Genomic DNA, 25,842 nt, shown 5'->3' with positions numbered 1-25,842 from the left:
GGGGGGTTACCCAAGCCCACACAAATGCAAGTATTAGCAGCCTTGAAAATTAGAAATACTAGGAGGGGGATGAGTTAAATTCCTCTCCCCATACACCACAAATGATCTGAATTGGGCCACTACACATCCAAGCCATGTTTGTAAAAAGTGTTTCCAAAATCTATGAATGTATCTCCCAAAGTTATCTATTACGACCCCAAAATGCAGTCTCTGACTTCAGCTTGTTCTCCTTACCTTCTCCTCACTGTGTCATTAGAAGGGTAGTGATTTGAACACTTAAGGTTTATTTTTACAAGACCAGCTTGGAGATTGGGAGCATCCTTTTTTAAAACTTACATAGAGAGTTGTAGCAGCAATGCAACATTCCTATCAATATACATGTTCCCTGCCCTCTCCCCACTTCTGTTTGTTTTAGAAATTAGTCCTTCAAAATAACCTTAATTTAAAAAGAAGAACACTTACCCAATATTAGAGCATCCACATACATCTATGCCGTGGACATGAAATAGGTACATTTCTGAGTCAACGCACCCCAAAAAGCTCACCTTAACACTGGGGGAAAGTTTGGGGATATTAGCAACTCAAATGATAAGGGGTTTGGAGCATCTTTTCTATGAGGAAATGTTCCTATATCTGCAGCTTTTTAGGTGAGGGAAAACAAACTAAAAAGAGGGCACCATTATTTAGGTTATTCTTCAAATGTATGGTTAGAAAGAGAACAGATTTTATCCCTTTTTCATAAATATTAAAACATAGGTCATCCAAAGAAGATTATCAGCATTAAGTAGGAGAAGGCCGTTGCATAGTTGGCTTTATGCAACACAGGAGCAAATATAACTTGTGCTGCAAGACGGTTCAATACACCCCTTGAGGTTCCAGCATTGGCCATCCAAGTACATGGCAGTGCAGAGCTACAATCCTGCTCATAGTCAGCATTTAAAGAGCCTAGCTATACAGTACTGCAATATGGTACCATCTCTAACTTGGGTCGAGACAGCCAGAAATAGTAAAATACAGCACTATGAAGAGATCGTAACAACAAATGCTATATTTTATGACCTGCTTAACACTGCATTGAGACTGCATTGTACTCTTTTCAATCTATTTAATGATGTTTATTTGCATAGGATACAGACGTTTAATATCAACGCCACTTAATTTTCCTATTTATAAACATAGCTGACAATTTTTAGAGAAAAGTTATGGGATTTTCTATTAGCCATTCTCAATATTGGAGTTTTAAGGTTATACATTTAATTAAGGGATACAAAACTGTGGTGTTTCTGTCTATTAAATTACAAGTAATCCATTGTGTCTAGGTTAAAATTTACTTGTCAATTAATAGCAGGTGCAAGCTGCTAATTTGAACCTGCTGGGACTTTAAGAATGGGGGGGTACACTGAAGTTGGAGGAGAGAATGGTACTTGTCTCCTACCTTTTAATTGGCTACATTTGCAAATTCAAGATTGGAGATGAATGGCACATAGGGGGGGGGGGATGTTGAGGCAGCCTCAGATACCCTGCCCAGCCTTGCAAGCAGTACATACAAAACATTATGCTAATAAACTATTCTTTAAAAACCAAATTATTAGTTTTATTGACTTTTAAAGAGAAATGTTAGACTGTGCAACACAGGAGCAAAATATAACTTTTGCTGCAAGTATGTTCAATACAGCCCTTGAGGTTCCAACATTGGCCACTTGTATGGCATGCTATTTGATTGTTTGAGGGGAAAATTCTTTGCACACTTACCTCGAAGTAAGCACTCTTCAATTTAGTGGTACTTACTTCCTAAGCAGACAAACAGAACTGTGCTGTAAAGCAGCAATCCTCACTTAGAATAAAACCTCAGTCAGATTGGCTTATGAGTTGATTTGCAAACCTACGTACTATTGACAAAAGTATTTTTTGCAAAATCTTTTCAGTTTACAGTCACAGTGAGATGCTACTTATTTCTCACAACAGTAGCATCCAAAGTTTTGCTTCCCCGCTCTTAGCAATCACAAGTCTTTCTTTAAATCAGACAGAATCTTATTTCACTTAAATTAAAAAGCCTCCCAGGTTGTTCTCAGTAAGAGACACTTCAGTTTCATCTAGGAATTGATACACTGTACTAAAAAAGGTTCCAGGACTCATTCCTCTTATTTTCTCACAGTACATTACTGTTTCAGTGAATGTTCTACTGCTTTTTGTCAGTAACTCAGTTTTTAGACAACAAGATTCTTTTAACACAGTGGGGCAGGATCCAAAAGCCTATCAGCACAAGTGAAGAAGTTCTTCCCTTGAACAAGGAGAACATTTGCCACATGAAAGGGTAGGCATTATCGGACTACAACTTATAAATGGTATAAAATACAATTAGTGTTTATGCCTAACAGTAATTTTAAAACTTACTAACAGCCTTTCTTTACTGCAAAGCAAGTTCCACTGGTTTCAATGCGACTTTCATGCATGCATGTTTGGGACAGCATTCTTAGTTTATCCTAAGATATGACAGAGGCAGTTGTTTGTAAAGCAAGCATTTCACCCATACAGATGTTTCACTATGTAAATTAGTACATTTTGCATGTACTGTTAGGTCCTCTGATATACCCATACAGTTAACACCTAGCATAAACACTATGTGGGATTTTACATCACTTCTCTGGTAACAAGTTTAACCTTAGTGCCAATTTTAGCTTTTTATAGGCTAGGTGTTAAAAGCATTTTAACACCTTTACAATGCTTCATGTGCCATGTCGAGTGGAAAGAAGAGGCAATGGTGGAGTGAGGGGTTAGCTAGGTATTTTTGAAGAGCAATTTCCATATTTGAAGCGCCAAGCAACTGCAGCACAGCAACAAGGTTCACATGTTAAAGTTCAGTAGAAGTTCTCTCTCTCCCTTCTTTCACACTCTTGATAGAACCACTGCCGTGTCAAATCATGATGTTTCCCCAACACTATGTTCATTAACGCAACCAGAATACATTAGAGCTCTGAAGAGATAGTTAGGGGACTTTTCCCACATTTATTTAGAACTAAAAATTTTACATGTTAGTGTCTCGTTTGATGTTTACACATACATAAAAATACCTACAACGTACTCAAAAAGTTAGGATTGGCTTCAACTCCCTGACAAGTCTACACTTGAGTGTGTTGCTACCTAATGTGAGTAATGTCCCTCCTACATGTATTATTATTTAGGGTAGTACAACACACCCGGGGGGCGGGGGAGAGAGACAGAGATCATCTTGTTGCCAGAAATTAAGTTTTATGATACAAACATGAAGACAGAACTACACCTTCTCTTGATCATATTCACCTGGCTGTCTCAATCCCAGACACTTGTGTGGCTTGATATAGTCAAAACCTAGCTTAGGGGAGACGTTTGTCACTGTTAGAATACTGCAATTATTATGCATGCACTTTGAATGGGTCAGATAAAGATTATGGTTTGAAATACTGCAATCCAAAAAACACAAGCAGCAGTTTCCAATAAAGTCATTGGAACCCTCAAGTGAGCATGGTCAGAATTGGGCGAAAGGAGGAACCTTCCCTTGTCCAGTATACAATTTTAGGCCTTCGGGGTTTTATAACTTTTAGCTAACAAAGGTTAAAGTGTAAAATTGTCTTTCTGACCAACAACTCATGGAGCACACAAAGCAGAAGTTGGGAGTGTAAGTTTATATCATGCAGCAGGCAGCAAATTTGCCATTTGCATTGTTTCCTCTTCATAAGACAGAAAAATTTGCAATAAAGCGTGAAGCCAACAGCTTGAAATACAGGTTGAGTATCCCTTATCCGGACTGCCTGGGACCTGAAGTGGTCCATATTTCCAATCTTTCCGTATTTTGGAATTTTTGCATATACACAATGAGATATCTTGGGGATGGGACCCAAGTCTAAACACGAAATTCACATGTTTTATATATACACTTTATACACATAGTCTGAATGTAATTTTAAACTATATTTTTAATAATTTTGTGTACATTGAACCATCAATGGTGCTGCTGAGGACCTGTGAGTAATGCCGGTTTTCAGATCAGTCCAGAGATTGGATGTCCGATAAGGGATACTCAACCTGTATAGCCCATGTTTAAATAAAGCACCTGCCCTGGTGGGGCCAAGAGGAAATAAAGAAGAGTGAATGAGAGCCTAAAAGACAGCAGTGGAGACTTATCAGCAGCTGGAAAGTCCCCGGATGACCTCTGTGACTGGGAAGTGCCATCGCCAGCTCCCTAACAGGGCCAAAAGGGAAAAGTGACTGAGCCATGAGAAAAGATGTGTGTCATTAAAATGCTCCAGAAGGTCTATGACTCAAGACCAAGGGACCTAACACAATGGGTGCCGAGATGACCATACATGGCAACACACCCCTAACAGGAAGGTGATGGTGGAGAGAAAGAAGAACAGACTATAAAATCTAGAGACTTCCGCGGTGCGGCAGAGAACATCCTTTGAAGATCTTCTCTCCTGACTGGTCCGCATTAATACTTCAGGCTCAGCAAAGCTTTTTTGGATTTTCATCAGAAAGCACCTTTGCTAGATTTCTCCTGACCAGTCAGCATTCTACTCACAAGCTCAGCAACTCCTGGGGCAGGTGAGCATATATCTGGAGGAACCCCTAGAGCAGGTGAGCATGTATCAGGGCAAATTCATTTGCATTGTACTCAATAAAAGCTGCAGCTATGTCCTTTTGAATACTAGCTCTCTTGTCTTTTTTCCTGGCAACTCTGATGTTCGATAACCAGAACCTGTGCTAAATTGTTAGGGTTTCAAGAGGAAAGGCTGATCAACTTCCCAGTGTGGTGTAGTTGTTAAGAGCAGTGGACCCCAATCCGGAAAACCAGGTTTGATTCTCCACACCACCACATGAAACCTGCTGGGTGACCTTGGGCTAGTCACAGTTCTCTCCGACTCTCTCAGCCCCACCTAACTCACAACATGTCTGTTGTGGGCAGAGGAAGGGAAGGTGATTGTAAGCCAGTTTGAAACTCCTTACAGGTAGAGAAAATTGGGCTATAAAAACCAACTGTTCTTTCAATCCCAACAACCCTAAAAAAAATTCTAACACCCTTAACTCAAAAGGCTCTCACATCCATAGAAGGCACTTTGCACTGGACAAAAGCACCACAGTTATATCCTACCTTATCTCCAGAGACTCAAGGTGGCTCCAATCCAAAGTCTCTAAGAGGACTCTGTAACTAACCTCCTTAGTACAACATGTGTACTCAGCATTCAGGCAAAAGTACCAAAGCACTGAACATTCTTCTCATTGTCCCACCTTCCATTACCTCAATTTTAAGCTCCTCACAACAGACATCTTTTGCTTATGGTAGTTTATAAAAGCCGTCCATTTAAAACGTTTTCTGGACAAAAGATGAACTGAATTCAAACTGATAAATAAGGCAGAACAAAAAACCTCTTCATTTGAACCACCTGCTAAGCCAGGGGTGTCGAACTCATTTGTTATGAGGGTCAGATATGACAAAAATCTCACTTGGTCGGGCAGGGCCATGTGTACCGTAAAATTTAATGCCAGCTACCAGAGATACAAACTTTATAGAAGACACAGGCAAAGCCAATTAATGATTGTATTTTAGATAAAAAATAAAGTAAAAAATAATAACATGCTTAAAACAATAACACTCATACAGCGTTTTCTTTTATTTAAGTCTTGACTGGGGGAGGTGGCTGCCTCAACTGCCCAGCCCCCAGTGGGCTGGCCAGCCCAGATTGAGACTGGGGAGATGGCTGCCTTGGCTGGCCTAGCCCGCAGTGGGCTGGCCAGCCCTTGCACCATTCCTGTTTCCCAGAAGCAGCATTTTGGGGAGAGCCAGAGGCTGCAGAGGAATAGTAGCAGGCAGGAAAATTCTGTTCCACTGACTGAACAGCCTTCGGTCCCTGGAAATAGTTGGCTGGTTCCAACCCACTTTCTCAAAACCCTGCAAAACCTTTTTGGCCAGAGGCAACAGTGGGACAAACTTTTATGCCCACCTCAGGGCGCAAAGTCCTTTCTCTTTAAAACAATATATTCTGCATCTCTATTGACGATCAGAGAAAGCCGACTTGAGCTGGGCAAACCATCTAGTAAAGGAGAACTTCTGTGAACGGTGTTTTGTACACAAAACCATGGCCTCCAAATCTGATGGGGTTAAGGCTTTCTCCTCCTTCTGCCCTGGGGCTGCAGGGTTGCTTTGTCATCCTGGTGCTTCTAATACACCTGAAGACAGAAGCTGGACAGCTTTCACTAAAATCACGGCAAGAAGCCCCTGTCCAAATCCAGTTAACTTGTGAACATCATCCTAGATCTGTACTTTTGGCTACCGGGAAGGGGAACATTTCTCCTCCTGATCCCACCTGACCTTCCCATCAGACTCTTTACTGCCCACTTCCTGACTTGGTTTTTTACCTCTCTCCTGGTTATCCAGCTGTCCAGGCCAGGTGCTCTGGTACCCCAACAGCTGAGGTTGCGTAAAGCACCGAACAGCTATCTATCTATCTACAGAAAGGTGACTGAGAAGAGTAGGGATCTGCTCATTACAATAGAGGAAGGATAGCCCCCATGATTCCAGGGGGGGGGGTAATACTGGTTCCCTTTTTCCACAGCTCTTTAGTGTAGAGGAATTTGAGTTTGGTGCCAAGGTGCTGGGTGAGTTTCTGGGGCAGCAAAGCGTTTTGTTCCCCTGGACCCCTTTGAGTTCCAGAACTTAGCAAACACTAATCTCAAACCAGGAACAAAAAATTATAAAGGAGGAATTGAGAATAAAAAGAGGAACAGGAACTCAAAGGACCTGATCCCCATACAGTCCCCCCCCCCCGTGTACTCATTGCAAACCGGGGGAAGGGGTTTAAAAGGAGAAACTGGTAAGAGAAAGAGGAATAGAAATTCAAGAGGCCCCATACAGTTCTACCCCCCCCCCACGATTCTGGATAGCTTTTACGCCTGGTAGAGAATGATATTGGGGGGAGCTGAGGGAGGGGGCAGTGTTGGGCCATGCCATCTTTTCCCCTCCTCACCACAATGAGGGGCCCAACAGGGATGGGGTTTTGTTGATGGGGCGCCTGATCCAGCTTTCAATGGTAACAGGTGTGTGTCTCGGGAGAAGCGCGCAGCCCAGTGGAGCCACCCCACCCCGCCTGATCTTTACCTTTCCAGAACGAGGGAAAAGACCACAGGGAGACCCCTGCCTTCCCATCAGTTCCCTTTGGACTCACCACTATGGCACTGCAACATCAGCGTGCGTAGCAGCGGCCCAAGCCAGCCCTGGGCTGAGCAAGGACAATAGGGGAGGGAGAATCCTGACTTTGTCACCACCTGATCCTCTCTGGGCCGGACCTTTCTAGGATGGCCAGACCATATTGGAAGTGGGGGGGTGGCTGCCTCGGCTGGCTCGCAGGCCAGATAAGAGCCTTTTGGTGCCGGATCCAGCCCCCAGGCCTTATGTTTGACACCCATGTGCTAAGCCAGAACTACTTCCGACAACAGTATCAAATAACACAAACACTGCTTAGCAAAATCAAAAGGTGACTGCAAAGCACTTTGCTTCAGTAGCAGATGACAACACCATCAGAACTCTTTGAGTGCCACGCTTCCCAGCAACACGCCCAACAGTTTTTCTAAAAAGGATTTTGGCCAGCTCAGATCACCAACACCCATCAAACTGAGCACATCCTATCAATTACAGACTATCTCCTGGAATGCTGCAGATTATAACTGCATGTTTTTAATTGCTGGAAAGTACTTGTAAACAGACCTACACATCTACTTTTTCCAAAAATTATGTAACACATTTGGAGCCACTCCCTCCACAACATTTTTATTGCTGAAGACTTCATCAGTCCCCCCCCCCAAACCCTTCACAGAGAAATCTTAATTATGTTCCCCAGAATTAAATCCCACTGATTCCCCTTGAGGCTTATTCTCAAGTATATGCATTTCGAATTATAGCACAAATCTAAAAATGTTTACTTATTTAAAAATAAGCCATCTCAGGATCCAAAGCAGGTTGCTTGCTTACTTAGTACAGCTGGCTTAAGCAAGAAAGAATTGCTCACTATCACTAGCTTCCTATTTGTATAGTTTGGCAGATATTATAGAAGCCTAGCTCCAGTTGTAATCCATTAGATGCTGGAATCCCTGCAATTTGACAACAATGCCTGCTGGGCTAGAAACACAGGCTGCTCTTCAATACTGGCAATGTTTTCCTAATTTTCCTCAGCGGATAGGCATAAAAACCTACTCCTGCATTCCACCTTGTTAACACATCCAATGCACACTTAATTTTTACTCTTTTCTTGTAATGCTTTACACAATCTTTTTTTAAAAAAGGAGTTTCAAGAGTAGCTTGTGTTAGGGGAGGGAGAAAAAAGTAAAGAAAGTGTTTCAAGACAAGCACAGGTATTTTTCTTTAAAAGACTGAATTTAGCATTTGGAAGGTATAACCTTTTAGGGCAAATGAAAAAATTCACTTGAAAAAGATACAAACATACATACTTAGAATGCAAGTAAAACCATCTGTCAACTGCAGTCTCTTCCACCAGGAGAGATCAGCAAGGTAAGATTTAAAAAATCATTAGCTAGCATGCCAGCAAAGCATTATCCTATATGTATGCAACATTTTAGCACCATGATGGATGGCACAGAATGTGCTATAGTGATTTATTCCCTATGTGGCAGCTGCTGCTTTGAAGAACAATTATTTTGAGCAGAGACTACAATAAAGAGGAACAAAAGAAATGAGACATCATGACTTATATCTGGCAACCTGGCACATGCTTTTAGTATAGTCTTCAACCCCCAAGTCACAGGGCCTCACCAGCTGGGTCACAAGCCCCTAGAAAGGCAGCACTGAAAGTTTCCAAATAAACACTATTATTTGAATGATATATGCTTCAAGACTGAGGGCACCCCTGTCTTTCCTTTCTTTGCATGCACATCAAAAGGAGTAATAGAAAGGCCAAAAGGAGTCTTCCATGGCTCTGGCCCTTGATTTCAACCTCTGTGCGGCACTCATGCTGGTGCTTAGCTTGTGTTTCTTGTCCCTGTCTCTCTCGGACTGCTGCCTTCTTTTTAAAAGAGAGAGTGGCCATGTGCAACTTTCTTGCCTTAAGGGCTCCAACAGATAAGCTTGGAAGCATGTGGACAATGCCTATAACCACAGGAAGCCAGGAGCAGAGATTCAGTACCCTCCACATCTCCTTGCCCCTTCTCATGCCTAGAAGTCCCTGAATTGTAAAACTGCGCAAAATAAGATTATGTGCATGGGCTTAATTTGCATGTTTTATATAGATCACAGAATTGAGTTTCCTGCATACTTCAAAAATTTGTTGAGTACATATAGTGCTGATTAATAGGGAAAACGTATACAGATATCAAACACGTTACAGCCACTCTAGTTACACTAAAGGACAAAACAATTAAAATCTTTACACTGTACAAGTACAGGATCAATAATTTTACTTAACACACACATTGCAACTGAGAAGACTCTCACTGTAAAAGGAAACCTCAGCTCAAGTGCAGCTACAAAAGACTTTTCAAAGGCAAATAAAGCCTCAGTATGTCACAACATTGAATGACAATGCAATTCTGTTCCTCTTTCAAGGTTATTTGCAATTAATCATGTTTGCCACAGAGATGGTTATAACAGTAATCCGAAAAGTTGTTTTCTATTTAAGACACCAATGCAATTGTAGTCACATTCCTTATTTAGCAACTGGATTATTCAACAAAGAGCTGTTCTTTTAGCTTTATTACTAGTATGAAATTAGAACAGTAGAAAAGACTCAATCTTATAAAGACTTCCAAGAATATACTGGCGTGATGGGACAGTTTGCTTGAAGATGCAGTTTTCTAAACAGGAAAAAAACAAATCAAGATAGCATAAATGTTTTGCAAAATTTGAGATATCATTGCCCTTACAAGTGAAGGGCATCTCTTCAGTTTAGGCATAAAACATTCTTTACTGGACCTTCTCTACAGATCAGTCCAAAAAAACTAACGTGGGAAAAAATGTAACCCAAGAGAGCAAAGCACAAGCTAGGTGTGTTCTATGAATATGACTTAACTTGCACAAACAGTTACTTGCATACTAAAAAACACCTGCCTAAACCAGACACAGTATGTCCTGACCAGAGCCAATGGGCATTTGTTTAATCAAGCTTAATTTCCAACTAATAAAACAGTTATCAGGTGACTTCCTAATTAGCAGATATTAAGGAAACCAGTTGTGCTAAAACTCTAGATCAATTTGCAAACTAACAAGTTTAATCCAATGTAAATATAAATTTTGCTGAATTATTAGTGTTTTCAGGGTCACTTTGAGAAGCTGTTGATACAACTGACAGAACTCTATAGTTCAAAAAAAGCTAAAGCATGCATTAAGTTATACACCTTTCCTCCCAAAGTTCAAACTGGAAACCGTACTGGATCAGAAGCAAATTACCCACTCAGCAATCTTCTCAGATTACGAAGCTTTACCTGACTCACCAGACGTTTTAGTCGGCCAATATACTGTCAATTTTCATTTTAACTTTCACTTCAGCCATGGACCGTTAGACGTAATCTGAAAACCTGACACTAGTATACACCTTCAGCCACCAGGAGGTGCTCCTGATGTCACAGCCATCCCTGTTTATCCAGAGCCTGTACTATTTAAACTGACTGGTTCTTCTAGAAAAGGCAAAGCAAACAGAGGCAGATAGAGGAAAACCAAACAGGGAGGTTGTATATTTGGTCACATTCCTCACAGAAACTGCACACATCAGGAACAGAGCAAAGACTCCAGACGTTACAGAAGTAATAGTTATAGGATGGTGCAGCTAGGAACAGGATTAAGTCAGCAGAAGTGGACCACTTACAAGAGTTATTTCTGGCATCCAACAGCAAATTGAAAGGGTTGGCTGTTTTTTATTTATTTATTTATTTTAAGCAGGCTACCCAAATGCTGCATCCTATTTGTAAGATTGAACTAAAATTAGTCACTAAGACGGTCTGGCGAACTCACTCCCACTGGCATCGTTTCTATGTTGGACATTTTCCCCTTCTCAAATTCAGCTGTAAATGCTCTTTCCAACATGGCATTTTCAGTTTTCTCCCCCTGCCAAGCCAATAACCTCTCCTTTGTGATTCATTTATCTGAAGCAGGACTGTAGGAGGGGTTGAGGGTAATGAGTCTAAGTCTCCGCATTGTGCATTAGCATAGTTGAGCCACTACTGTTTTAATCTGTTAAAACAGGCAAAAGAAGATGCCAACCAGCTCTTTCCCTGGCTATACTAGAAGAATCCACTTCCTTTGGTCTGCATTCACTGCACTCACATGCTCTTTGTGGTTAACAATGACATAAAGTGAAGCTTACAGCAACTATTTTGTATGGCCATCCATAAGATGCTGCAGTGGTTCCGGCTCAGGTGGCTTTTGGCCAGGCAGTGGGACATTTATTACCGCACACCCTAACCATGACAGCATTTGCTCTTTACTCAAAACGCCAAGCAAACACCAAACCGCGCACACAGTGTGTGTGGTGGCTTGCAAGCTTCTCAACCACTCTTTTTATAGCCCCAAACAAGTACCAGTAGTCAACCCCTCCTGAATATGCTCATGCCAGCTGCATTTGGCTGATGAGGAGGCAGGCCATGAAGGTGTATTTTAGAGTTTACTTTGCCCTTCAGCATCTGAAGTACCACCACACCATTTTCAAAACCATCTATTAAATTTTATCCCACCCTTGCTCCAAGGCACTCCAGGTAACTGTACACAGTTCTCTCCTCCTTTTTTTTCTAAGAATGATCATTTGACATGCAAATAGAGAGCAACCAATGAGCTTCATGACAAAAGAGATTCTGAGCCACCTCCCTGATCTCATCCAACTATCTAACCTCTATACCACATTGGCTCTCCCCAAGATAAAAAGTAGATTTTTTTAATTGAAGGCAACATTTATATAACTATGCCATTATCAGGGGACAATATCTCTATCCCAGGCAAAAGCCAAAAAGGCAAAACCCAAAAAGTATACATTTTATCTCAATCATTTCAAAACATTTTAGCCCTAAAAATCGATACAACTCGGAGATGTTTCTCCAGAAATTTTGAAGCCATGAGGGGAAAAAATGAAGCATGTAGTACTAACTCTCTAATAAAACCTGAACTTATTTTCATAGCTTTAACATAAAAAGCATCATTTAGCTTCATTAATACCAAAAATATATTATGTGGCATATTTATGTAACCATACCCAACATAGGAATGAGAGAAAAAGGCAAATTGCTGCACCTTTTGTTACCGTCAAATGTATCTGTTTGTCATACAAGAAAATTTAAAAGTTGAACGTGAACTAAATGTATAAGATTTGAGCCTGTCCAATAGTTGCATATTTAGCTATAGAGTTCTATTTTAACACTGAACTCTTCCATAGTACATGACTCATGGACAAAATTAGTCATTTTTAAACATATCACTGAGTATGTTGTATATCTACAGTATACATAGTTGTAGATTGCCTTACGTAAAAATCTCCATTATTTGTCTGAGTAAAACCTTGACTTTAAAACCATTTCACTCATTCTGAAAGCAAAAATGTTTTACTTTTTTCACTGCTTCCCCAAATTTTCTGATTTTTCCCACTCAAGAATATTGAGAAAAGATCAGGGATTGCTTTGTTTCTCCACAAAAAGCTCTACCATCTGCATCTTTACCATCACTGCTGCTTTTAGCCATTAAATTAGTTTCAGAGAAGTTTTCCAATTGGTAAAGATAATGGACTTAATACAGTTTTTTTAAAAAAAAAAATTGGGGTACCAAGCAGGCCAGTTTTAAAGAAAAGGCAACTACAAAAGCAAAGAGTGTGTCCAGATGAGGGCGACCAGAATGGTCAAAGGTCTGGAATCTATGCCTTATGAGAAGAGACTTAGGGAGCTGGGTTTGTTTAGTTTGGAGAAGAGAAGGTTGAGGGGAGACATGATAGCCACGTTTAAATATTTGAAGGGATGTCATGTTGATGAGGGAACTAGCTTGTTCTCTGTTGCTCCAGAGACTAGGACACAGAGTAATGGATTTAAACTAAGAGAAAAGCGATTCCACCTAAACATTAGGAAGAACTTTCTGACGGTGAGGGCTGTTTGACGGTGGAATTTGATGCCTCGGAGGGTGGTGGAGTCCCCGTCTTCGGAGGTCTTTAAGCAGAGGTTAGATTGCCATCTGTCGGGAGTGCTTTGATTGTGGGATCCTGCATGGCGGGGGGAGGGTTGGGGTCACTGGGGATGTGTTAATTTCCTGCGTTGTGCAGGGGGGACTAGATGACCTTGGTGATCCCTTCCAACTCTATGATTCTAGGTCCCCATGAAATACTATTCCCTCTTGCCCAAAAGTCAGACTTAAAGAATATACAAAAGTGTTTGAACAAGGCAAAAATGTCAACTGAAAATCCTAGGAATGTAAGTGATATGTATGACATAACATAACAGAAGCAAAGGTAGAAGCAGAAATTACGGCTACAGTAACCACTTCTTACCTGTTAGCTGTTTCAAATAGGTTTTGCAGAGTGAGAGGCTAGTTAACAGCACAATCCAGCCACATTAACTTGGAATCCTCACCGATTTCAATGAAAGGAGAGTGCAACCATTCAAAGTCAAATATAACTTTGAGTGAATTGTGCCCTATATTTCTGTAGTTTTGAGAAATATAACACCAGCCATGTCAGCGCATTTTAACACATTTCTACATTCCTGATTGCAGACTTGTGAAGATATGCTGTTTTTCATATGCCTGAACACTCACACAAACACACCCCCATCACACCTCAACATTTGCCAGCTCCATCAAGTTCTTCCCTCAGTAAACTCTTCCCGTTAGCTGCATCTGCCCTCTCCCAATTCTATTGAGTGTAATTCAACTGACTGAATACAACTGCTGCTCTCTGCTACCCCCTCCTCAAACACTAGGTCTTCACCTCTCCTAATGTTAAGAACTTAAGCAGTCCTGAACCTTTACCACATCTCTCCTGAACAACGTAGTCAGACTTGTACCATCTGCATCTGTGACATTTAGAAATGTGCATATTCCTTCTGGCATCCATATTCCTTCTGGCATCCATTTACTCTGTGCATACACACACACCCCTGCCAGAGGAAGGGCCTGGCCCTGTGCAAATTTATTCCCTTTTGATTTTACTTCTTGCTTGGTTTTCTCCCCAAGTCCCAAGCTCTCTCAACAAAGGGGAAACCTGCAGTAAGTTTTCTTCTTAATATGATGCAAAAGTAAGTCTGACTTACACATGTGAGGTAAAGATGTCGGAATGAGGTAGAAAAATGGACTGCACCATATCAGACTGCAGGTAGACTTACTGGTTCTCTCACCAACGTCTCAAAAAAGACCGCAGGTAGATTGCTCAATTTTGGTATATCCATAAAATATCATTAAACAACAACCTGCAAATAGAGCATCAGTCCACCAAGAAGAAGGGGTGCCATGCAAAAACTCCTCGCAATGGTGCAGGCTATTCAACACTCCTTGGATGTTCTGCTGTAGTGTTTTAAACTAGGACTTAATTGCGGTTTCTAAGCTTCTGACTTGACATTTTTAATAGCTTCAGATCATTTTTATCAGAATACGCTCCACCGCTTTATTATCAGATTCCATTAGCATAGAGGAATCTTTTACGCTTTCTTGCACTAGGAAGAAATTTTGGTAACACAATGTTTGAGCCTCACACAGATCAATAGCGAGAACAATAGAGTAACCCATTCCATTAGGATTTTGATCAAAACCCATCTGATACTACCTGCCTAACATTAACCTCTATGTGCTCTTCTTTTAATTTTATGCAGTAGGCCGATGGATGTATTATTCCAGCTATGTCCTGTTCTGACATCTGCCTTCCTTTTACTCATCATCCTCCCTACTTTAAGTGGAACCATTTCCAACCAAGATTCAGGAACTTTCTGTGTACCGTAATACCTTCTCCATGCACCATTCTCCAAACGCGCAAAGGAGAAAACCAATGCACTCCATTTCTACTGCGGGCCACTACAACAGGGAGAAAAGAATCCAAGTAAAACAGCATAAGGGCTTGCTGTCCCCCTTTTCCGAATGAGAAAAGTTGCTAGGCCCAAACTCAAGTGTTTCAGATAGACTGCGAAATTGGCTACTGGAGTAAACAGGCCTGCTGAAGGGTAAGCTTTAGGCGGCCAAGGTCAAATGGAGCGGGAGGCGTGGATTGTTTATTGCAAAAATGAACTTAATGTGCAAAATGTTAAAGGTTACAACTTAGACTAGGTTAATTTTCTTGTTTCTATTTTTCTTTCTTTTTTAATAACTGTAGGAGGTTTTCCAAAAAAAATTTTTTTTTTATAAAGAAGTAGAAAATAACGGCTAAGAGGATTACGAAGATAAGTTAGAGGGAGAAGGAAGAGGGGAAGTCAAAGCAGGGGAAGATAATTGTTATATCTATGTTACTCTTAATTGAGAATTAGAAAAGATTGAAAGGTAATGTTAATTGATTGTATCGAATGTATGAAAAAACAATAAATTTTTATAAAAATAAAAAAAAAGGCCACCATCAGGTGTGGGGCGCGCCCATTAGGGAAGCCTGACCGCAAGCTGCCTAGGCCTGCCATCGGCGCGCGCGCCCTTCCGCTCGGCCACAGGCGGCGCCAGCCGGCCTGCCAATCACTGGCCACCTGGGCTCGCCTCGAGCCGCGCGCGCCGGGAGGGGAGAGGCGAGAGAATTACCCTTAGCGGCACGTGGCCCGGCAGGCTTTCATAGGCCCCGCGCGCGGCTGACGCTTTGCAGCGCTCCGGCCTTTCCACTGCGCGCAATCCCAACTAGCAAAGCCAACGCCGAACCAAGTGCGGCACGCGCCTCCAACCAGAAGGCGATCTAGGACATCAAACCGGCGATTGCGTATCAATCTACTATTGCTTTGCAAGTACCCGAAATCATTCCTGCTTGGGAGGGAGCGGAGAGCTCCTTCCCTCTAGAAGGAAAACGCACCAGCGTCAATTGGAACGGCTCCCCCGCAAAGCCTTATTTCTCCCCACCCCCGGCAAGCAAACTTGGGCCTACAAGGATAGCAGATAACGACTAAGGCTGCAGTCTTTTGCATAACTCTCAGATGGTGGACTTGACTGGGCCCAGAGATTTACCCCCGAGTAAGTGCGCTCAAAATTTGCATCAGCCCATGTTTAAACGCGTTTGCAATGTCCCACTAAGCTCAATGAGACCGCCTAGCAAGATTGGTTAGGGATGCAGCCTTCCTTGGAAATAACGCCCATTAATTTCAATGAAATCATGACATCCCGATTAGGGTGACCTTATTTACTCTGCGGGTACACGTACTTTGTTTTATTGACTTAACCCCGCTAAGGAAGGACGGTTAACGGCGTGCCTGCTAGACCAGCAGTGTTCAATTGTAATTTCAACTGCAATCCTACGTGCGCTGCCTTCGAAGGCCTACAGAACGGAGTCAGACGTACTTGCAAAGAGCACGCATAAAAGCGGGAAAGAAGGCGCGTGGTAGCTAGGAAAAGCCCCGCTTCGGTTTAACAGCTAAAGAAATCCGCCGCCTCCAAATAAGCACCCGCCATTGTAAAACAGTCGATTTTGCAAGGCCAATTTACAGCAAAAGCCCACCCCCGGAAAAATAGGCAACAAAACCAGACCTACAGCAATCGGCTCTTTCCGCCGCTTTAGTGCAAGAATAGTTTGCCGGGGCTTTCTGCACAAGATCAGGAGACCGGCGCGGGCGGGAAAACGCGAACCGCCCCTCCGAGCAGCTTGAATGACAACTAGCTGCGCCTGCGCCGTGCCATGAGGGCGGAATTAATCCTGCTAATTTACGCGAGGCTCCGCCCCCCCCCCCCCCCCGCTTGAAACAAACGTTGCAGAGCGTTTGTGCAGAACGGGAATAGCTTCAAAACTTCAGGAGAAGTGTTAGGGCTGTCAAAAGGTTGCAGATTAAAAGTTACTAGTGGGTCAAGGGCGGATTAGGATAATAAGGCTTGAGTACTTCACTTTACCACTTCAGCCAATGGGTGACCTTGGACAGCTTTCTCTCTCTCTCTCTCTAACCTGCCTCGCAGGGTTGTTGTGACCATAATGTAATAAAACCAATTTTAAAAAGTTAAACTGGCTCACTGAGGCAGCACCTGGGTCCTTTCCTCCTTATTAGCGCTTGAGCCTCTCCTACCATTAGCCCGGGGCTGATCGTCTGCAAGAGATTGGCAATCTTTGCGTGATCTAGAACCCTGTGTGATATTGGAGCACCTTATTTTGCTCACAGGATTGGGGGGGGGGGAGAGATCCGTTGGCATAGACAGTCCCAGGTGCAATTCTGCCATCTCCAGCTGATCAACTAGCAGCAGATGTGAAAAAACCTCCACCTGAGACAATGCTGACCTTGAGAGGCCAACGGCCTCATTAGTATAAGGCATCTTCATGTGGAGTGGCTTCCTTTTTTTTGCAAGTATTGTGTAATAGGATCCTAGGCAGAGATTAATTCCAGATGGGTAGCCTTGTTAGTCAGTAGCTGCAAAATTAAGCAGGAGTCTAGTGGTACCTCAAAGACTAATAAAATTTATTCCAGCATCTGCTTTCATGAGTCAGACTTCACTTTATCAGATGCCTTGAAATGTACATCCATTCGGAAGGGGGGGAGTGATTGCTAAGAGAGTGGTTTAAAATAGGAGCCCCTCGGTCATCAATGGCGGGCTCTTCTTATTTTAAACTGGCCTCTCTTTGGAACACTCCCTGCTCTTCTGCTGGGGGTAAAGGTGAATCAGCTGAATGGGTTTTGCACTCCCTTGCATCTGATGAAGTGACCTCTGACTCACGAAAGCGCATGCTGCTGGAAATAAATGGCTGGCCTGTGAAGTACCACTGCGCTCCTCCTTCCTTACTCTTGTCTAGGGTTGCAAGTCGGTTTTTGCCATTTCTACCAGTGGGGCCTCTCCTTTTTGAGCCTCACCCCGACCCCGCTTATGAGGAAATAAATTCCATTCAAACTATGGGAATTGCTTCTGGGTCTGGTATTTTGTTTCCCATTAAGACTGCAGTGCTGCGTTCACGTGGCCGGTGGGCCGCACGTTAAAATCTGTGACCCTTATTTCCGAGTAAGTAGGAATGGGCGGCTAGGCAGCGATCATCCTAAACTCACAGCCAGATTTTATGCATGCTTCTTCGGAAAGGACACCCAGGGAGTTTTCAAAAGCGTTTACGCCCAGGTGTAGAGACATAGGATTGCAGTGGTGGCTGCAATCCTGCGCTCCATTTACCGCAACGAAGCATCTTTCAGTAAAGTAGCCATCTCTTCCGAGTAGACACACATCGGGATTGCACTACCAAGACACAATCTTCTACATACTTACTAGAAAGTAAGTCCCGCTGAAATTAACGGTTTACCTCTGCGTAGGAATTGAAGCTGGATCCGAAGGCCGTGCACCCTTTACTGGGAGGGAATCCAAATGAACGCAGCCGTGCCTACTTTGGAGGCTGCCCTCATCCAAACAGCCCTGTTTCGTGCATACAATTGTGGTTGCAGACACGGGTGCCCGGGTGCCCTCTTTTATGGGAAGTAAGTGCTGCAGAGATTTACGAGTCTTACTTCCAAGTAAACATGCCCAATGAAGAAGCAAAGCAAACCTTGTATGAAACCTTACAGGCCAGTGGACTTACTCTGGAGATGGCTTAGAATGAGCTTTTTTGGCGGCAGTCCACCAAACTTCTTAACTCTACTGAAAGTCTCGTTAAAGATTAATGGGAGAGAATGGGACCGTGCGTTCGTGGCCCTCGCCCCTAAAACGCAGTCACGGCAGAATTCACCGATTGGAACAGAAGACCTTGTGGGCTAAGCGATGGGGTGGGTGCGGGGGTGGATTTTTCGATCCTAAAACCACATTCATTCCAAATTGGGTTAAGTGCTTTCTGGACTGCAATCATTTTTCGGGTGGATGACTTGCTGGCTTTCTCACCGACGCCTTGGAAGAGACTTTGTTACGCAGTTGGCCCTTGTTGGAACCGCAGTCCTCCAGGCCACTTATAATGCAATCCTAAACATGTCTACTCAGAAGGGCTTAATGGGACCCTCTCTCTAGTCACTATGGTTAGGATCAGTTTTATGGGACTGGGCCTCGGCTCCTGCCGGACCCCGGGCCCTAAACCCCGTCTTAAGCGCAAACAGGCCGGAGTAAGTGACTTCGGGAACACAGAGCTGCAAGCCGACGCAGCGGCATGCTCCTAAAACAGGCGGCCAAGCAAGTGGCTCTAGAGCGCAGTCCTAACTCCGAAACCAGGCCCGTTGAGCTCCATGATTGGAGCACTGCAGCCTTCGGGCTGGAAGCGGGGCCCCTCCCATCCGCCAGGCGCTGGCGATGCAACACTGGCCCGGCTTCTGGCGAAGTCGCCGTCGGCGTGACCTTCAGCCGACCATCCGACGGCCTCGCCCGCACCTGCCCTCTCGCGCCCGGCTTTGAACGGAGGCTTACGGCGTTCACCTGCCCGCTCACCGGCCTGGGCAAGGAGCTAGTCCGAGGGGCGGTGGGGGAGCAGAGAAGGGAGCGCCGGCTTCTTAGGGGCGGGGAGAATGCCCTTGAAGCCTTTGAGACGGGAGGCCGGCCAGCTTGGCCATCTTTGCACGCTCTTCAAATAGCCCTGGTTGGACATACAAGGCAGGCCTGTGTAGGACCCGTCAGGACACACCGAACGAGGCTCGGAGTTGCCTTCTACTTCTTCCTGAGTGACACCGATGCAGCCCTTTCTAGTTTTGGGAGCGGGCACTGGAGCGCCTTTCCAGCTTCGGAAGCGCAGAAACAACCCGCTTCCCACCCCTCCCACCCCCGGTTAGCCGTTCCTTGTACTGGGGGGGGGGGGTGTATCGCTGTATCGACGCACTGTATCCCTACAACCCTAGGTTCTCTTCGTAGTAAATGCGCTCAGTTGTAAATGGCAGGGTGGGTCGAGCTCGGATTTTCCAAGGCGTGCCCTCGGCCAAGCGAAGCGGCTTAACTTCGCAACGTGAACCTGCCGCGCTGTTGGAAATGCCCGTTTTGCAGCCTGCCCCCGAGAAGGGGAGGCTGGGCAAGCTCGGGTTGGCGAGACGAAAGCCGACAATCCCAAGGAGGCTCGGATATTGCTTTCCCTGGGCAGCAGCAGCAGCGAGACTCCTTCCATTGTGCCTGCTCGGAATTAAGAATGGCGGAGATCCTCTTTTGTCCCCTGAGGAGGATCTCAAGAACCCCCGCCCCCGCCAGCCACTTACTCCAGAGGAATCCGACTGATGTCTCCTCTACCGAGAGCAGAGCTGAATATCGCAGCCTTCACGGACACCTAAGAGCATCCTGATCATGCTGCGGAGCGGCAACGGTTTCCCTGACGCTGGATGAAATATCACCCAGGGACTTCCATACTTCTCGAGCATGGAGGGGTGTGTTTGTTGGCTCAAGCTGCAAGGAGACCGCCGCGCCCTCCGAAAGCTCCCCAGAGGCCGCGGGTCTTTCCAGCGTCCCTTCCTCCCCCCGACCCTCAAGCCCAGCTCGGGTCCGCCTGAAGCTGCTCATTCAATCGCGGCGCCTCGAGTCCGGCTCCCTTCCCTTCTCCCCCCTCCCCCCCTCTACTTGAAGGAGCCCAAAAGGAAGGAAGGGAGTCCAAGCGACCAATTCGCCACCGGCAGCTCGCCCGCCCAACGCCTTTCAGACGTGAAAATAGGTTCGTGCACACATAGCAACGGTGCCGGGCATAAATGCAGCCACAAGGGCAGCGCCGGTGCCCGGCAGAATGCCCTGCAGCCACTTTGACCCAGGGCAAGGAGGCGAGGCGGTTATTTTGGTTAAGACGTCCTACGCAGTGCCCGGCCACAGTCCCCACGCCCCGTAGGGCTTGGTCTTTCCTTGGCCGCTCGCTTCTCTTATCCAAGGTTCAAGCATCCGCTGGGGAGTGGGGAGGGAAGGGGGGGTGCGCGCATCGCTCTCCCCCGTGCAACAAAAGGAGCCTCAACGCGGACAGCCGCCAACACCAACGCGCTAGCAACGCCTCGCCATCCTCTCGAGCATGGGGGTCGGTTTCACAGCAGGAGGGGACTGCGGGAGGGTCGCCTCGGCGCGGGGCTGCCTCTACGGCTTTGCGCTTCGGGGGGATGCCTTTCTTCTTCCCGGGCTGGAATGCAGCCACCCCCTTTCAGGACCAAGGACAGCGGCTGGGGGGGGGATGCATCGCTCGGCTGCCTAACCAGGTCCTCCGGCGGGGCTCCCCGACAGAACGCCTTTCGGCTGCATCAAGAACTGAAGCTTTTTTCCTCCCCTCTTCCTCAGAACAAAGAAAAATCGTGCCTCCCGGATATAAAAGCTCCGCGCTCCCTGTCGAGCGCTATAATTGTCATTGGAAGGTTCTTAAAAAGTCTCCTATCCTGCTGCCCCCCGTCGCTCTCCCCCCCTTCCATTGTCACATCCTCGTATATCTCGAAGCATCAGCCCAAATCTGCTGGTTTAGCCAGTCCCAAGTCCTTTCCTTTCGCGGCTGCCTCCCCCCTCCCCTTTCCTCCCAAGCCACCAAATGCTATTTGGCTAATGCAATTAGAGTTTGGGAGTTTATCCCGTCTGATCTGCAAACGCCGGTTTAAGCTCTTCAAAGCGATACACATTTCATTCATTCATCCACCTGCCGGGTGCTGGATGCTTCCCGCCGGTCCAACGCAGAGATGCATTTCATGATCAGAGTTGAGTGTTTAAGGCGTTGAACTTTACACCTCCAGCTCGCTGCTTTATATATCTGGAGCTGCTCAGGATGGATATCTAACAATGCAGCCCTATGGCAGAGTTACTCCACTCTATGCCTACTGAGTTTAACCTGGAGTAATCCGGCATAGGGTTGCACTGTAACTGCCTAAATCACAGAATAAACCCTATTCGAATAAAATACGAGCTTCGTCTTCTTTCTTTCATCCTGAGATCTCTATATGAGACAGAACATGGGAGGGGGGTATATCTAACCCTATGAGCCCACTGCAGAGGACACGAACTGCTGGAGACTCAAAGCAGAAGCGTGTGCGATAAACTTAATTGTATACGGCATGCACTTTGATCATCTCTTTGTATCTAGTGTACACCCAGCTCAACAGTTACAGAAACGCGACCAAAATATTAATATTAATAATAGCGCAACTTACCTTTCTTTCTTCAGCTTTAAAAAAATAATAAAGTAACGATGCAGGGTCTCCCAATAAGGATGAGTTTTAAGAAGCAGATGGGTAAGGTCTCAAGACAACACCCCAAAACCTAAATTGCGGACAGTTGTAAATAAAAGCAAATAAAAATGGAGGAAAAAATAAAAAAAAAATAAAAAGCTTCTCTTCTCTACTCCCGCAACGCAAAAAGAAATCGGGAGGGGTGGATTAAAAAGGGGGGAACTTTAAAAAAAAAAAAGGAGCGTGACAGGAGCGTAACGTTCTTCCCTGATAACACAACTCAACAAAAAGGGGGGAGGGGAAGAGAAATAAAAAGGTAGGAACAAAGGAAAGAAGGGAATGAAAGAGGGCTTCTTGAAAGCCTCCCCTCTCTCTGCCTCCTGGTTTCTTTCTAGCAGCTCCCAATCGAAGTAAGCTGCTGCATCTCTTAACTGAGGACAGGCACAAGGGGGGAGGACGCCTTAAATGGGAGGTGGACTGGAGCACAGATTTATAGGAACCGTATCACCCGGCGCTCCTCTGCTTCCGCACGAGTGTGCGCGCGTATGTGTCTCTGCAGCCGCGCCAGGCTCTCCCACCTATCCCGGGTGCCACGCGCGGAAGCATACGTCGAATCCAGAGACAACTGAGCCTGTTCGGCAGGCCTCTCGCTTTCCCGATTGGTCGGAGCAGCCCCCTTTGGTGCCGCCCCGACGAAGCGGCCCGACACCATTGGCTGCCGCTCGATGTCAATCCGGCCGGCTCAATGGAGTCCCTTGTCAGGGTGGATTGAGCCGAGCGGTACCATACCCAGCGCAGGGGCAGGCAAAGAGGCAGAGAGATGGGGGCTGGGGGCTGGGGGGAGGCAGGGTCCGGGGAAAACGACGCGGGGTGAGGCTGGCAGCGTTCCCGGGCAGGGCAAGGCAAGGCAGGGCAGGGCAGGGGGGGGGTCCTCTTCCTCGCTCTATTCCTCCCCCCCCCCCATCCCCTTGCTCATTTGGGAGGAAAACTTTCCTGGACTAGAGAGGCGCAATCCGCGTGGGAAACCTTGCCACAGCTTTCGCACAGCGTGTCTGAGCGACAAAATATCTCGATTGGGAAGCATGCATCCATGTGCCCACTTCTTTAGGCTATGGGAAAGGGGTTGCCTGTCCTGAGCAAAGGGCTTTGCGCGAGTTCTCCTTGCCCGGTCTCCAACACGCCCACGCACACACATTTTCTCCTTTTATCCCTGGTGCCCAGAATAGCCGCCGAAGGGGGGGGGGATTCATCCAGTTTGGAAACAGAACAGGATGAAAGAGGTGGGCTGACGCTGGTTTAACCAGAACTTCATACCTAGAGGAGTTGTAGAGGCAGCCCTTTTCAATGACAACTTGAGAGCCAAGAACCTTATCGGTCATATCGATGATTCCCTCCCTCCCCAATATACAGACACAGTGCGGACGTGGATGCTGGCAGGTGATGATGAACAGGGGGGCAGTGAAGTCCTTTGCAAAGTCCTCCAGTCTAATGGGGAGGTATGCATAGTAACTCTGCATAGGATTTTACAAAGTCCTCCAGTCTAATGGGGGTATGCATAGTAACGCTGCATAGGACTTTACTTTGAACAACAGACCTTTAAAGACTCCGTCTTCGGTCTCCGGCCATAACTCGCCTTTTCTCAGGGTCAGTGATTGAAAACCCCCACACACACATATCAGAAGCTCTCCTAACCTGGTGGCGGGGAAGGCAAGCCAGCGTTTATATTTCCCCTCTCCCTGGTTGTCCCGACTTACACGACGCACTCTACACATGCTTTTCAGAGCTTTGCCCTTCCCTGTCCTTCCTCAGTACTTCAACCTGGCTTCTTTCTCGCATAGGAAACTAGAATTTTGGAACTAGATTTGGTGGGAGGGGTGGGAGAGAAATAACCGCTCTGGTTTCTTTTTTTTTTAATGACAACAACTGAACATCTCGAAAAATTACCCCCTCCCCAACACACACGCACACAATCACACGCAATGACACGCACTCACGCAGGCACACACCCGGGCGTGTCTTTAGCAGATCCAACATTTGCATGTAGACATCGCACGACAGGTACGTCAGGAGAGCGGCGCAACGTCAATTAGTGTTCCGTAGGAGTGTGCCCTTGAGTGTTTTAGCAGGGGGAAGGGACCGGCTGCCAGAGCCTTCGATTATCCGGCCGTTTGGTCCATACAATCTCCGTATTCTCCCGACGCCCCCAGTCACAGAGAGGAACACCAGGAACTTTGATGTCCCGATCTGCCGGGCAGCGTGCAACAGTGGGCAACTCTGCGTAAAACCCAACACTTCCAATGGGGCTGGAGTCTAGCTGCATCTTCTGTCTAGCCCTAACGTACAGAATGTAAAATCAGATCTCGTGTGTGTGTGTGTGTGTGGGGTGTGTGTGTTGATGGATCTAGGATGAAAGAGATCCTTAATAGAAAGAACATGGAGAAGTGGGGCGCCTTCGTGGTAAGCCTTGGATATGACTCCCACTTCAAAGACAAGGACCGTGGGGGCTAGATTTCTACAGCCCGTTACATATCTGGGGCTTCTTGCGTTATTCCCTTGTCCATTCTGGGAAGGGGCGCTTAGCTGATTCTAGCCAAGTCACTTCCAGAGCTCGGGTCTGTTCTGCCACGATTCCCACAGCTAAACAGAAAGTAAGGTTCTTCCCCTCTGGCCACCCAGGGGACACGCCCCCTCCTTCACTCTCATCTCTTGATGAAGCCTGATTATTGTGTGGCAAATCGGCCTTGGGAGGATGGGTTAGAAAACGGGAGGCTACGAGCAAAGGCACAGTCTGCTATCGACAGGCATAACCCAAGGAAGAGTTTCTTATTACTTCTGAGCCCAAAGTTACGACTCCAGGAACATTCCGAAGAGAGGGGCAGCTCTGTCGAAGAGAAGCAACCTTGTGAAATGCCAGGACCTAAACCGTTTAGTGAACTGACATTCTCTCCCATTCAATCGATTTTTTTTAAAGGCACTGGCTAAATTTTCAAAAGCAATAGCTCAACAGAAGCCCCGAACATTTACACTTGTAAATGGTTAAGAGGGAAGAAATGAAGTTTGCCAAGGACTAAGTGGGGCTTCTCGAAGGTGTTCCTGCACAGGAGTCTGTACTATAGGTACCTAAACAATAGCCTCCTGTTTCTTATTAACTTGAACGATTAAAAAACCAAATACATCATTTAACATTGTAGCGAGTGCAAACCCCCCTCTGTCACTGTGATCAGGCAAGTCATTTTTGGGTCTCTCCCTATTCCCGTATCCTCCTCCTCTGCAAACAATTAGTGCAGGCAGTGCCCCCCACCTTTCTTTAGTAGATGGATTTGTCCTTCCAGACCACCTTCCAAAATAAAAGCTGCATTTTCCCAAACATCAAAACTTCATGCAGGGAAGAGGGAGGAATCTACCATTTCAACAGTGGCACAAGAGCCTGTTCTGAAGCCTTTGCTCCACTCTCAAGTTGTCAGTCGCACAATAAAACTTAACACACCGTTTTGCGCTTACTCTTTTTTCTTTAAAGCACACACAGAACTTTTGGATAAGGGCAGCATTGTTCAGAGTAGAACAAGACCCCCCCCTTTCAACAATAAACCAAACACAAGAACATAGAATTGCATCTCCCTAACTTCAGCAAACAAAAAGAAAACTACTTTTAACCCGGGTGAGCAAGAAGATGTGCTTGATTCA

General features: G+C 45.5%; 1 protein-coding gene across 7 annotated transcripts in view; it reads right to left on the bottom strand.

Annotated features, from left to right (window-relative positions):
* Window positions 1-25,842, bottom strand: part of ELAVL2 (ELAV like RNA binding protein 2) — a 199,766-nt gene that overhangs the window by 143,616 nt on the left and 30,308 nt on the right. For 6 of the 7 annotated variants that reach the window (XM_056847801.1, XM_056847805.1, XM_056847804.1 and 3 more), the window contains exon 1: window positions 22,141-22,294. The exons of the other annotated variant lie outside the window; for it this stretch is intronic. The gene's annotated coding sequence lies outside the window, so the exon portion shown is untranslated. Of the gene's footprint in view, window positions 1-22,140; window positions 22,295-25,842 lie in introns of those variants that run through there. 7 annotated transcript variants of the gene reach the window in all.

Source organism: Euleptes europaea, chromosome 4 (assembly GCF_029931775.1).
Source record: "Euleptes europaea isolate rEulEur1 chromosome 4, rEulEur1.hap1, whole genome shotgun sequence".
Taxonomy (NCBI): domain Eukaryota; kingdom Metazoa; phylum Chordata; class Lepidosauria; order Squamata; family Sphaerodactylidae; genus Euleptes; species Euleptes europaea.
This window is presented reverse-complemented; position numbering and strand designations above follow the sequence as displayed.